This window comes from Lygodium microphyllum, chromosome 11 (genome assembly GCF_053477565.2).
Source record: "Lygodium microphyllum isolate KBCC chromosome 11, Lygodium_microphyllum_v1.1.10, whole genome shotgun sequence".
NCBI classification, from domain to species: domain Eukaryota; kingdom Viridiplantae; phylum Streptophyta; class Polypodiopsida; order Schizaeales; family Lygodiaceae; genus Lygodium; species Lygodium microphyllum.
The window spans coordinates 121815416-121827218 of record NC_141145.1 but is presented as its reverse complement, the minus strand read 5'-3'; the positions used below and the strand labels follow the sequence as shown (position 1 = coordinate 121827218).

The 11803-nt window shown below is 40.4% G+C and overlaps 1 long non-coding RNA gene across 1 annotated transcript; it reads left to right on the top strand.

The window, feature by feature from the left end:
• Positions 1-2364: 2364 nt before the first annotated feature.
• LOC148029307 (uncharacterized) lies at positions 2365-3322 on the top strand. The gene is made up of 4 exons (XR_015692479.1): positions 2365-2486; positions 2596-2715; positions 3054-3136; positions 3252-3322. It is a non-coding gene; the product is annotated as an uncharacterized LOC148029307 (long non-coding RNA).
• The last annotated feature ends 8481 nt before the right edge of the window (positions 3323-11803 follow it).

Genomic DNA, 11803 nt, shown 5'->3' with positions numbered 1-11803 from the left:
GAATTCAATGAATGTTTGCAATTTCTACCCCTAAAGAATTGGGGATTCTCATTGCCAAAGCTACTTTCCACAAGAAGTTAATTACACAACGGCGAAAACATATACCATCATGATGCAGGCTCTATGTGATGGATCATTTCATCTTTCAATTGAAGCAATAGAGACGTACAACTTGGTGGCAATTTGTTTGAAAACAAATTAAAGTGCAAAAACAGAGAGAATAACCATCCATGGAAGATTAAGAATTCATTGAGAAGTTTCCATAAATCATCAAGTAGGAGATCGTAAAGAAGCTTCAGAAGTCGTAGTCAATGGAGGTTCACGAAAACAAGAAAGAAAAGAGTTGACATTTGTTCGTGGATGCTCAACAGCAGGATACATGGGATGCATGGTGCACTGAAAATCTCCTATTTGTCCAATTAGCAATCCATTGGAAGTTGGTAGATAGAGTGTTCTTCACAACTTACACTATTGAAACCATTAAAAGCTGGCATTATTATGATGATGGCACAACAATAATCCTCAAAAGAATGAGTTTTGATACCTTCAGAATAGAATATCTCCTCCTTTGTAGTGGTTTGAAGGCTGAATTCGGAGACATAGAAAAGAAGGAAGTTGAAGAAATGTTGGCTAGAGAGTCCCACAAAGACTGAAGCCTCCTCTGATTCTATTCAGTTGAGTACAGACCAACTAGTTGGAGCCAACCCCCTGATGAATGATGCAATCAAGATGCAAGCACTAGAACGACTCCAGAGGTACGTGAGAAGAGATAAGGCAAAAATCAAGGCCGAGAACGAGCTTGCAACAGAAGCCTCTTTGGACGCCCTAAAAGCACTCTTTATAGAAGTCCTCATGGTGACTCAAGGTCCTCTTCCTAGTCAAATCCGTCCTGGAAATATTGATGATAGGCCAGCAAATGTAGTCCCACTTTCCATTTTTAAGGGAGAGTACAATGAAGATCCCGATCTTCATATAGCAGAGTTTATGGTGGCATATGTGGCTAACAAGGCCAGAACAACCCCCGAGCATTGGTTAGCAATATTCCCCGCCACTTTCAAGGGCGCGGAATTTCAGTGGTATGAGAGACAAGCAACATGAACTTTTGGCACATCGAACGACCTGAAGTTAGCCTTCCTTACTAAATTTATTCGTGAAGGTTTTGAAGAGCGGATGCGAGAAGAGTTCGTGAACCTAATTCAGTCCCCTGGAGAAAGAGTAGAAGCTTATGTCTCGCGAATGGAATCCATCCTGAAGAGATGGACCAATCATCATTTGGATTAAGGCATCCAAAAAGGAGTGTTTCTCAGAGGCCTACAACCAAAAGTTCACAAGTTCGTGGAATCGAGAAGACTAGTCAATCTAAAAGCTGCAATGGAAGGTGCAAGATTGTATAACGAAGTTGAAGCAAGGTTGTCAATGACCTCAGGAAGAGGAGTCTTAACTCCTTCCATGCTAGGAATGGTATATCCATCAAATGCAATCCCAGGGATAGTTCCCTACCCCTACCCCCAGATGCAAACAATGCCACAGTACAATGCACCTAATCCACAGTGGCCGCAAACGACGATGCCTCAAATGATAATTCCATTAGGAGAAATATGGACTCTCTTTTTTGCCCCTTAAGGAGTGAATAAACAAATATAGGCCTAACCAATGAGAGAGCTGGGATTCCAGATTCATGTAACATGAATCTTCTAGCCATATCTTGGACCAAATCTTCCCTCAGCAATAAAATAAGGGAAAAGGGGAGTACAAAGCTGTCACTTCTTGGAAGTTTGTGCCTCGAATTTTCATTTTCTTATTTTTTATGTTTGACTTTTCTTTTCTCCCCTTTTCAGTTTCCCCCTCTTTTTTAGGCGGAACTCAAATTTGTCATATCTCTTTCCCCGCTTCTTCTTTCCTGACGAAATTTTACAGCCTCACTGTTTCTTGCCATGTCTGTAACCCTGTAAAATTTCATTTGCTTTGCACAAGCACAGAGAGAGATTCATATGTTTTATGAGAGCAGAGCTTGTTTTACCAAAGCCCTAAGATTCTCTTCACAAAACTCTACAGGTATATTTTTCTCTTCCGTAGATGTTCTATGGTAAAGTTTTATCTCGTTTGGAGAAAACCTGTGCAAGTTATGTGCATTCTCTGACATGTAATTTCTTTTGTTTTGATGCTCTAGGAGTCTCTTACAGTCAATAATAGTGATATTTTGAATACTCAACTTCTTCTTCAACATCTTAGGGTTTCTCTGTAAACAAAGTTACAGGTATATTGTCTTGTTTTTTTGTTGCTCCACTGTTAAATTTTATCTCGTTTAGACAAAATGTATACAAGTTACATGCATACTGAGATTTCCTTTGTTTTTTTACTCCAAGAATCTCCGAGGGTGAAGAACAATGATTTATTAAGAACTCAACTTCTACAACATCTTTGGGATTTTGAACACTCAACTTCTTCTTCAACATCTTAGGGTTTCTCTGTAAACAAAGTTACAGGTATATTGTCTTGTTTTTTTGTTGCTCCACTGTTAAATTTTATCTCGTTTAGACAAAATGTATACAAGTTACATGCATACTGAGCTTTCCTTTGTTTTTTTACTCCAAGAATCTCCGAGGGTGAAGAACAATGATTTATTAAGAACTCAACTTCTACAACATCTTTGGGATTTTGAACACTCAACTTCTTCTTCAACATCTTAGGGTTTCTCTGTAAACAAAGTTACAGGTATATTGTCTTGTTTTTTTGTTGCTGCACTGTTAAATTTTATCTCGTTTAGACAAAATGTATACAAGTTACATGCATACTGAGCTTTCCTTTGTTTTTTTACTCCAAGAATCTCCGAGGGTGAAAAACAATGATTTATTAAGAACTCAACTTCTACAACATCTTTGGGATTTTGAACACTCAACTTCTTCTTCAACATCTTAGGGTTTCTTTGTAAACAAAGTTACAGGTATATTGTCTTGTTTTTTTGTTGCTGCACTGTTAAATTTTATCTCGTTTAGACAAAATGTATACAAGTTACATGCATACTGAGCTTTCCTTTGTTTTTTTACTCCAAGAATCTCCGAGGGTGAAGAACAATGATTTATTAAGAACTCAACTTCTACAACATCTTTGGGATTTTTTGTAGAGAAAGCCACATGTATATTGCCATTTTTTACTACTGTTCCATGGTTAAATTTCAACGCATTTGGACAAAGCCTATATAAGTTATATATATGTGTTGACCCAATATTTCTTTTGTTTTTGTACTACAGGAATCTGTCAGTGAAGGAACAATGGTCTTGCTATAAGTCAACTTCTTGTTCAACATATCTAGGGATCTTTGTGAAAGAAATTACAGGTACAATGTTTCTTTTTTAAATTGATCCATTTAAATTTAATTTCATTTGGAGATAACATTTGCAAATTATACACATGTTGATAGGTAACTTTTGTATTTGGTTGTTACAGATGTCTTCACGGAGGAAAAATATCAGTAGCATACTTGCAGTGGAGGTCTTCAACAGGAAAGATAATGGCAGTAATTGGATTTGTGATAAGTATTATAAGTTGGATTGGATTTTGATGCACCCAAGTACTCGAGGGAGTTTCAAGGTCAAGCGCAAGGATGTTGCAAACCCTAGCAAACATTGGAAAGGTAGAATTCTAGAGTTCAGAAAAGTGTTTAATGGCACAAGTGCAGTAACAGAAGTGTTGATTCAACATGTTTATACGCATAAACAAATCTCTGTACACGACGAGAACAACATTGCAAATATAAACAAAACAGTAAGTTGTTAAATTTTATCATTGATTATTCTTTTGTATCAGAGTTGTTTTTAAAAGTCTTTGCAGTATTCTAATTCAGTCTTGTTTGATTGACAGCTCTATATCCATCGACTTTGCATGAATGGCAGAATGTGGAATGTTTAAGCGGCAAGATACATGTTTGGCATGAAGAGATAGGTTCTTTGATCTATGATAATACCTCTACAAGTCAACTTGCCACTCAAAATATCTTTTTTTATAATTCATTGTATGTGGTAGAAAGCTAGAGATTGCAGCATGTCCCATTGCCGCCACTGTCTAGTGGTGAATGGTTCATTGGTAGCTTGGAGTTGTCAGGAGCTTGTAAGTCGAAGATAAAATCTGACATCAATAGTGCTATGAAACCCACCACAGGCTCCAAAGATGTGAATCTTAATTGGTTTATTCCATTCTCATTGTTTGCACATTTGTTTGGTTCATGTGATGTTTTGAAGAAAACAAAGATTACTTATCAATGCAAGTGTCCATCCGAGGAATGGATGAGTCAGCTATTGGGTGAGTCTTGGGAAGTCAAAAGAACACATTTTGATGAGACGATTGAGTGCAGGGTCAACCAATCTGATATTACATTCAGGTAAAACTTTTTTACTACTTTGTATACCTTGATTTAATTGACATAGGTCTCGCTTAGATGAATTGTTATGTTAGTCGCATTGATCACTTACCATTATTTTTGTTTTTATTATAGGTATTTCATTGCTAGACAAACTCTGTGCGTTCGCTTTCGATATAGAAGATGGCGACTTTTGCGAGGGGAGTGGATCAGCTTGGATCAAGATATCCGAGATGACACACATACAGCGCTCGTAGATGTGGTAATCTTGTGGAGTGGTCATAATCCTTTCGTAGTCAGTGCAGAGAGTCATTGGCCCATTTATTTTCTGAGACAAGAAATCCAATTAATGTCTAGTGAGCCCCTCTACAACTTCTATTTCAAGTTAGATAATAGAAAAGTCAGGACTCGTAGTGAGCAATCCATGACATGTAAACAATGTGCTTCTCCACATATCCTTGAGATAGTGGAATCCTTGTAAAAAAACTTTATAAAGAGCGAATACATACCTTTTTTGAACTTCTGAGTACTTTAAATTTTAGTTTGTTGTGATCCAAGCGTGTGATAATACATACTGTAATTACTCAATCGTGCAGTTAAAAATCATAATTAAATTGCAGGTTAGAGGTCTATAATCTAGAGAATTTTGTCTTTGCACAATGATATATTGTAGCACATCTCTGCTGCTCGTTTATTACATTTTAATATTAAATTAGATCCAAAGGGAATTTCAAGGCCTTTTAGATTTATTTTCTTTAAAAAATTATATATTTTCTCTCGTTAGACTTGAATATACTCAGCGACCCAAACATATTCGAGGATATAATAATGTAGAACGAAGCGTTTGTTTGTATGAGTAATTTTAACAGTGACTTTAAAGTACTGAAATAAAGAAACTAAGGTAAGAGTTTTAATTTGAAACTTTAGAATTAATAACTTTATAAAGAACCTTTATCTAAAACCCTAGACACATAAAAGCTATAACTCCAAACTCATTTTCGCTTTCATTCTCCACTTCCCTACACTTGTGCTCTCATTCCTTCTCTCTTTGTGTGCCATGGCTACCACTCCCGCCTTCGCCGCATGGATCAGTTCCACATGCTACGCGCACATAGGGGACCAGATATACCCTAGGTTTTGCATGACCTTGAGTCTAGAGAGCTCGCTTTCCGCTGTAGACCCTGACTCTAGTATACTAGCATCGTTTTGTGATGCAGTGAACCCTCTCACTTGCTCTATTCCCGACTCCACTCTCAGGTGGGTTCCCATGGATTTTTTGTATAGTTTGTGTGCCCGGATCCAGCCATGCAAAGGTGATAAGTCGAGCCCTGGTGCATGTGGGGCAACATCTCCGCGCTAGAGCAGTGCCCACCTCGTCACAGGACCACGTCACGATGGATCTCATTGAGAGGGATGCCGCCTTTGCCATATATGTTATGTGCACTGAGGTGCAAGAGGACAGTGACGAGGACATCGACGCACCCTCTCGGCCACTATTAGAGTACTTTGAGAGGGAGCCTGAGGAGATCACTCTCGATCTGAGTGTTGAGGCAGCACAGAGCTTGGCCATTGTGCACCCACCTCCCTGCCCTGATGAGATGCCCACGAGCGAAGAGCCACCCCTCTCTTCTCTCCATGCTATCACCATCGAGGGGGTGGAATATCTACTCATGCAGGATGTGCTAGAGTTGTTGGAGCTTAGGGAAGAAGAACTATAATGTATCATGGTGCGTGATGCACCTAGTGATTTCATAGATTTTGATTTACAGGATGCCCCACCACATGTTGATGAGGTGGCTCGTTATGATGGCACGAGCATCGATGACATCTCTGCCATTGTGAGCATCCAGGAGCAGATTGAGGATGCGGCGCCACAGTATCAGATCTCTGATGAGGAGTTCGAGCGGTTGCAGGAAAGCCTTTTTGGTCCTCGACCCGACTATGCAGTGCCTACCCAGGAGAGAGACGAGGGCAGCCCAGTGGCAGGAGCAGACCTGGATCCTCCATTACAGCGGCAGATAGATGATGCAGAGAAGGTAATGTTCTCGGTTTCATATGAAACTTAACCAGTAGGGCCTCTAGGGCATCGGGAGCACACACATGTGTTTTTGTCGGGATCGGGCCCCCAGATGTGCCCTGGCCGGAGGCTCGCGTCTGGGGGCCTGAATTTGCAGAGAACTTCTTGAAGTTGAGGGCACTAACAAAGGCTGGGCCCTTCAAGACCATCCCGACCAACTCCAGTCTGGAGAAAGTAGTGTTGCTTCGACGTTCGAAGCTTCTCTACTTATTCACGAGTACTAGGTCTGGCCCACTTTTCTCCATGGTGGCCCGTGGCATGGTTGCCGGTGTTGAAGACCCCACTGTCATTAGACAGGAACTATTGGGGCAAAATGTATTGTTGCCTATGATCAAGAATAGCTCTGACCATGGGGAGCCTAGCTCCAAGAAGCCTAGGAGAGAATAGATGTACTTATTGCCTACTGATATCGCATCACTGATGTACTGCACTTTGTAATCTTCTCGTCAAGTAATGAAAACTGATGTTTGTTGGATTCGCGTGCAATGTAGTTTGTGATACGTGTCATTTACTATTTTTTTTAACTTGAATGTTACATTTATTTATCGAATTTATACGTAACACGATTCGTACCCTAAATTTAATACACAGTGCTTATCGAATTCGTGCGCAACATGTATTTGTTCGAACGCATGTAACGATAACTCAACGACGTAAATAAAATAAATATCAAGTGACTAAACAAAAATAAGACGCGCCAAAAACTTTGTATTTGTATTAATAACAATTTTACATGGGGTCCATTACAACCAAGGCTTTATAAAATGTCTTCAGAAGCTACATTCCATGTGCTTTTGAGTTTGTACACCTCTATCCTTGCTGACCTCCGCGAGGACTATCTTTCCATCGCCGAAAGAACTTGACTATCCGCAGATCCCTCTCGGTGACAGTGACCCTCCTTGCATGCACCGCTGCATAGACTGAGTCTCCAAATAAGTCGATGAGGTAGGCTTCAGCAGCTTCTTGTAGTGTGAGGAGGGCCTGGGCAGTCCAGCGATCCGGTTGTTTCACGCATGATGTGTTTGGAAACTGGTTCCTGTTGTTCATGATCAGTATGCCCTCCATGATCTCCCGCACCAACTTCTGGAATGGAGCCTTCGGTATCAGGAGGTGAGTGGTCTTCTGGTAGTGGCGGATGTCGCGAAGAGCCACTGTGCCTGGCTTCCATCGACGCTTGCGATGCTGGCATGGTGGTGGTGGTGGTGGAGCTGGAGGACGTGGCTGCCGTATGGAATTTCCAGGGGGGTATCTCCGGGCCGCTTGCTTGGTACGTACCATGTCTTCTAGGAGAGAGAACTCAGAACTCAAAAGTGAAATGTGTAAAATGAGGTGAAACTTTAAACTTATAGCCAAACTTTTCAAAAATCCTAAAATTTCAATTAATGAATCCATGCTTAGGAAAAATATCACCAGTGCTCCGATTCACATGAAATTTTACCTATAGGCTCCTCAAGGACACATCAACCATCCAAATTTTTTTTGGCCCCAACAGAAGCCTCTGGATCACCTGTCCGGAGGCTCGCGTCTGGGGCCCTGAGGCCCCAGACGCGAGCCTCCGGACAGGTGACCCAGAGGCTTCTGATGGGGCCAAATTTTTAATATACATGAGTTTTTCTAATGCCCAGCATAAGGGTGAAGTTTCACCAGATTCCGATTTATAAATTTGACGATTCAATCTTTTTTTGAAAATGCGTTAACTGCATTATACTGCACTGATAATGTATTGTCAACCTCGCAACTGTAGATTAAATGTATTGATAATGAGTGTGTGCAACTGCAGATTAAATGTATTGTCAACCTCGCAATGCGAAACATTGGAAACTTAAAAATTGACAAAAAATAAATCATGGGTAAAATGGAATATCGCATCAGATATACTGTTGCCAAACCACTAAATATAGTAAGGATATAGTGCATCGGCCCATGTACAACTGATCACCGACGTGTACGTGGTTGCACATTGAATTTATCCTCAACAAAACTACTTACAAAATTGGAAACTTGAAAATTCACACAATGCGAAACATGGTCAAAATAGAATATCACATATTGGATTTAGCATTGCGAAACTATGAAATACACGGTAGATAGTGCATCGCACCAAGTACAACTAGAGCTAGGGAAAATTTAGCTCCATTTTGCAGGCCACTACTATCAAATACTTGAAGGTCTATTGGAAAGATAACCCAAAACTAAGATCCTTACAATCTACAACCAAACCTGAGCTAAAAACATAGATCCAATTACAAGGTAGCTTCTCAAAGCATATTGTTGACATTAAGATTAAATGCATCCTTGTTATTGCGGATCCTGCGAACAAGAACCAGATCTATGGGCTTAATAGTGATACGTCGGGCATGAATGGCTAAAAGTTGACCATCACTCATTAGATCAATCAAGTAGCTTTCAACTGCTTCTTGGAGAGCAAGCAAGGCTTGGCTTGACCATCGCCCCACATTCCTTGCCTGGTTCCTCGAAAAGAACTTGTGATGATGCCCTGACTGTAGATCTTGCAGTATTTCTCGCACCAACCTGGAGAATGGTGCCTTAGGAATAATCAAGTCGGCACTCTTCTGGAATTTCCTTATCTCGCGTAGCGCAGCTGTGCCTGGTCTCCATCTTCGCTTTTTATATGTTGGAGGGCGTGTATTACGAGCTGGAGCAGTAGTGGGAGGTGGAGCAGCTGGAGCATGTGGACCACCATTTCTGGACAATGGCGAACCATCATTATCGACCATACTAGGGCCACCATTGTTGGCCACAGTAGCGCCACCATTATTGGCTGCAGTAGGGCCACCGTTATCGGTCACCAGGGGATCTTTGTCACTCACAGTACGCTCACTAGATTCGGAAGAGTGTTGAGCTCTTGCTCTCGCAGGCGCCTTTTTGATAGGAAGCTTGGAACGTGCCATGGCTGTGATGATGAAGGATAGAAAGGTGGAGGGTAGAGTGGAGAGCAATGGGAAAAAATGAAAGGAGAGACGACTTAAATATGAAACTTTCAAACTTACTGTGGTGTAAATGAATTTTAAATTTATCATTTCATTTCATTTCTCCACCCCATCCCTACCTCTCTCTATCTCCTGACACCCCCCTCATGCCCCCCCTCTCTCTCTAGGCCAATGAATGTTCCAATGTTTAGAATTTTCATATCTTTGTCTTAGGATTTCAAAATGGACTTTTCATAATTAAAAAACAAAGTTCGAAATCGACTTTGAAAAATATAGTGACAAACCTTTGAAATTTTAAAGAAAATTTATAAGACATCTCATGTTAGATATATGAGTATTGATGTGTCATATCCTTGGGACTTGTGCTCTCTTGTGGACTCTAAATGCATCAAAATTATTATCTTTATCTAGGTCTCCATTTTTTGCCATCTCTCTCTTGGGTTGCCAACCATTCTGCGTGCCATTGTCTAGCTGTGCTGTTTTCATATCTTGCTTTTCTCACTTCATATATTGCCCTACTTATAGATTCTGCTTGAGATGTTTTGGACTTCTTTTCTTTTTCCTCGTATCGTATCTCTAGTCTCCTATACCACCATTGGAATAATTGCCTCATAGAATTGGAATCATTGATGCCACCTCCATGATCAGTTGCCTTTTGAAAAGCACAGCGAGCTTGCCAGTGAGATCTTTCCATGCCTTGAGTTGACCATATTGCCAAACTTCCTTGATCTGCAAAGTATGGACCATGTGCTTCAAGTATATGCTGCACAAGAAAAGAGATTAGAAACACAAAGTAATTCGAAATGATGATTTTTTTTTGCAATGGTGATAATACTGACCATGTAGTGTGTTATGCTATTTGTAGTCCATGCCTCCACCATGGACTTATGAAATTTAGCAGCTGTCTCTTTAAATGCATTGGCATCACCATCCATAAACCCCAACTTCTGTAAGAGAGCTGCTAATCTATCTAGGTGTATCCACACTTCTGCCTTCGCAATCCTCGTTCATCCCCCATTGCTCCAATCTGAAACAGCAAGGTGCAACTTTTTCCATGCTTCGTACTTCTTTGGTTGTTTTACTAGTATATTGCCTTCCTCATCTCGAGGTGGAGATAAAAACTTCCTAGCCTTGGGTCCGCCAAAGCATGGTTTACAAGGAACATTTCCACTCTTCCCCGATTTTTTCTCGTCCTTTTTTATTTCTACTTGGCCTCCGTGCAATCCAACTTCAGAGAGGACTTGTTCTACCTTCTTGCATGTAGCATCAGATTCTGACACGGGCTGCATCTTGTATGCAAAGCATATATATTCATATACTAGCTTCTCAATTATTCTAGCCAAACAATGCAATGTGCAAAAGTGAACCCTTGTTAGTGGTATTTCCAAAATAGGGCGCCAGTTTGGATCCACTGGAATTAGCATTCCATTTCTCGACTTTCTGATCACGTGTCGGAGCACCCTGTTGTCCTGCCTTGGCAAGCCATTCTTTCTTTCCATCTTTCCCTTTCTTCCTAGTTTGCATGCAGTATATGCACGGAAATTTTGCATTTGCTGCATTTGATAAACCAAACATACACTTCAATGTTTTTAAATCACCTGCAAGATGCCATTCAACTTGATAGTCCCCAAACCCCTCAACATGTAAAACTGCTCCATTATTTTGCTGTTGAATAACACTGGGTATATTAGTGAGGTTAAAAAAAACTTTAAGTACTTCATGGTCCTCCTTTGGTACTTCAAATGCTGCAAGCCACCATATTTCATTCTCCGATTGTACACTGAAGTATAAAGGTTGTTTTTCATCGATGTTGGGATCCAATGCTCGATTCATAAGTGTTATACTCACACGCTCAAGTTTTTGCCCCTTGATAATCTCACTCTCATCAAGTTTGAGGACAAACTTAAGGTTGCCTCTACATTCTTCCATAGACATTGTAAAACTTGACCATAGCAATCTGAACCCTATATATATCCAATACAAAGTTGTTGGATGCATTCAATACAAAGGCAACTTCTTTGGAACCATACTTCAATATGTGTGTGTGTTCCAGATGCGTAGGCTCATCAATTAGTTCTAAAACTTTCTCATTTAGTTGTTTTCGAGCCTTCTTCACGTGAAATGGTTTTGGCAGAGGCATTACTCGCTTAGTATTGAAGACTTGCTTAAAACCTGTATCCAATTGTTGATAGAGCATACTATATGACTCAGAACTCATTCCCACCTTGTCACATAATCCCTGAGCATCTGTAGCAGTAAACAAGTTGCTCACATCCCTAAGACGTTCACTAGCAACACCATCCACAATGTCCCTGAATTTACGATTTTCCAATGCATTTTTGACCATATTCTTGCTAAGGACTTTGGCAATAGTATCATTCTCTGCATGAGGAAACATATTTCTCATTGTAGTAGATT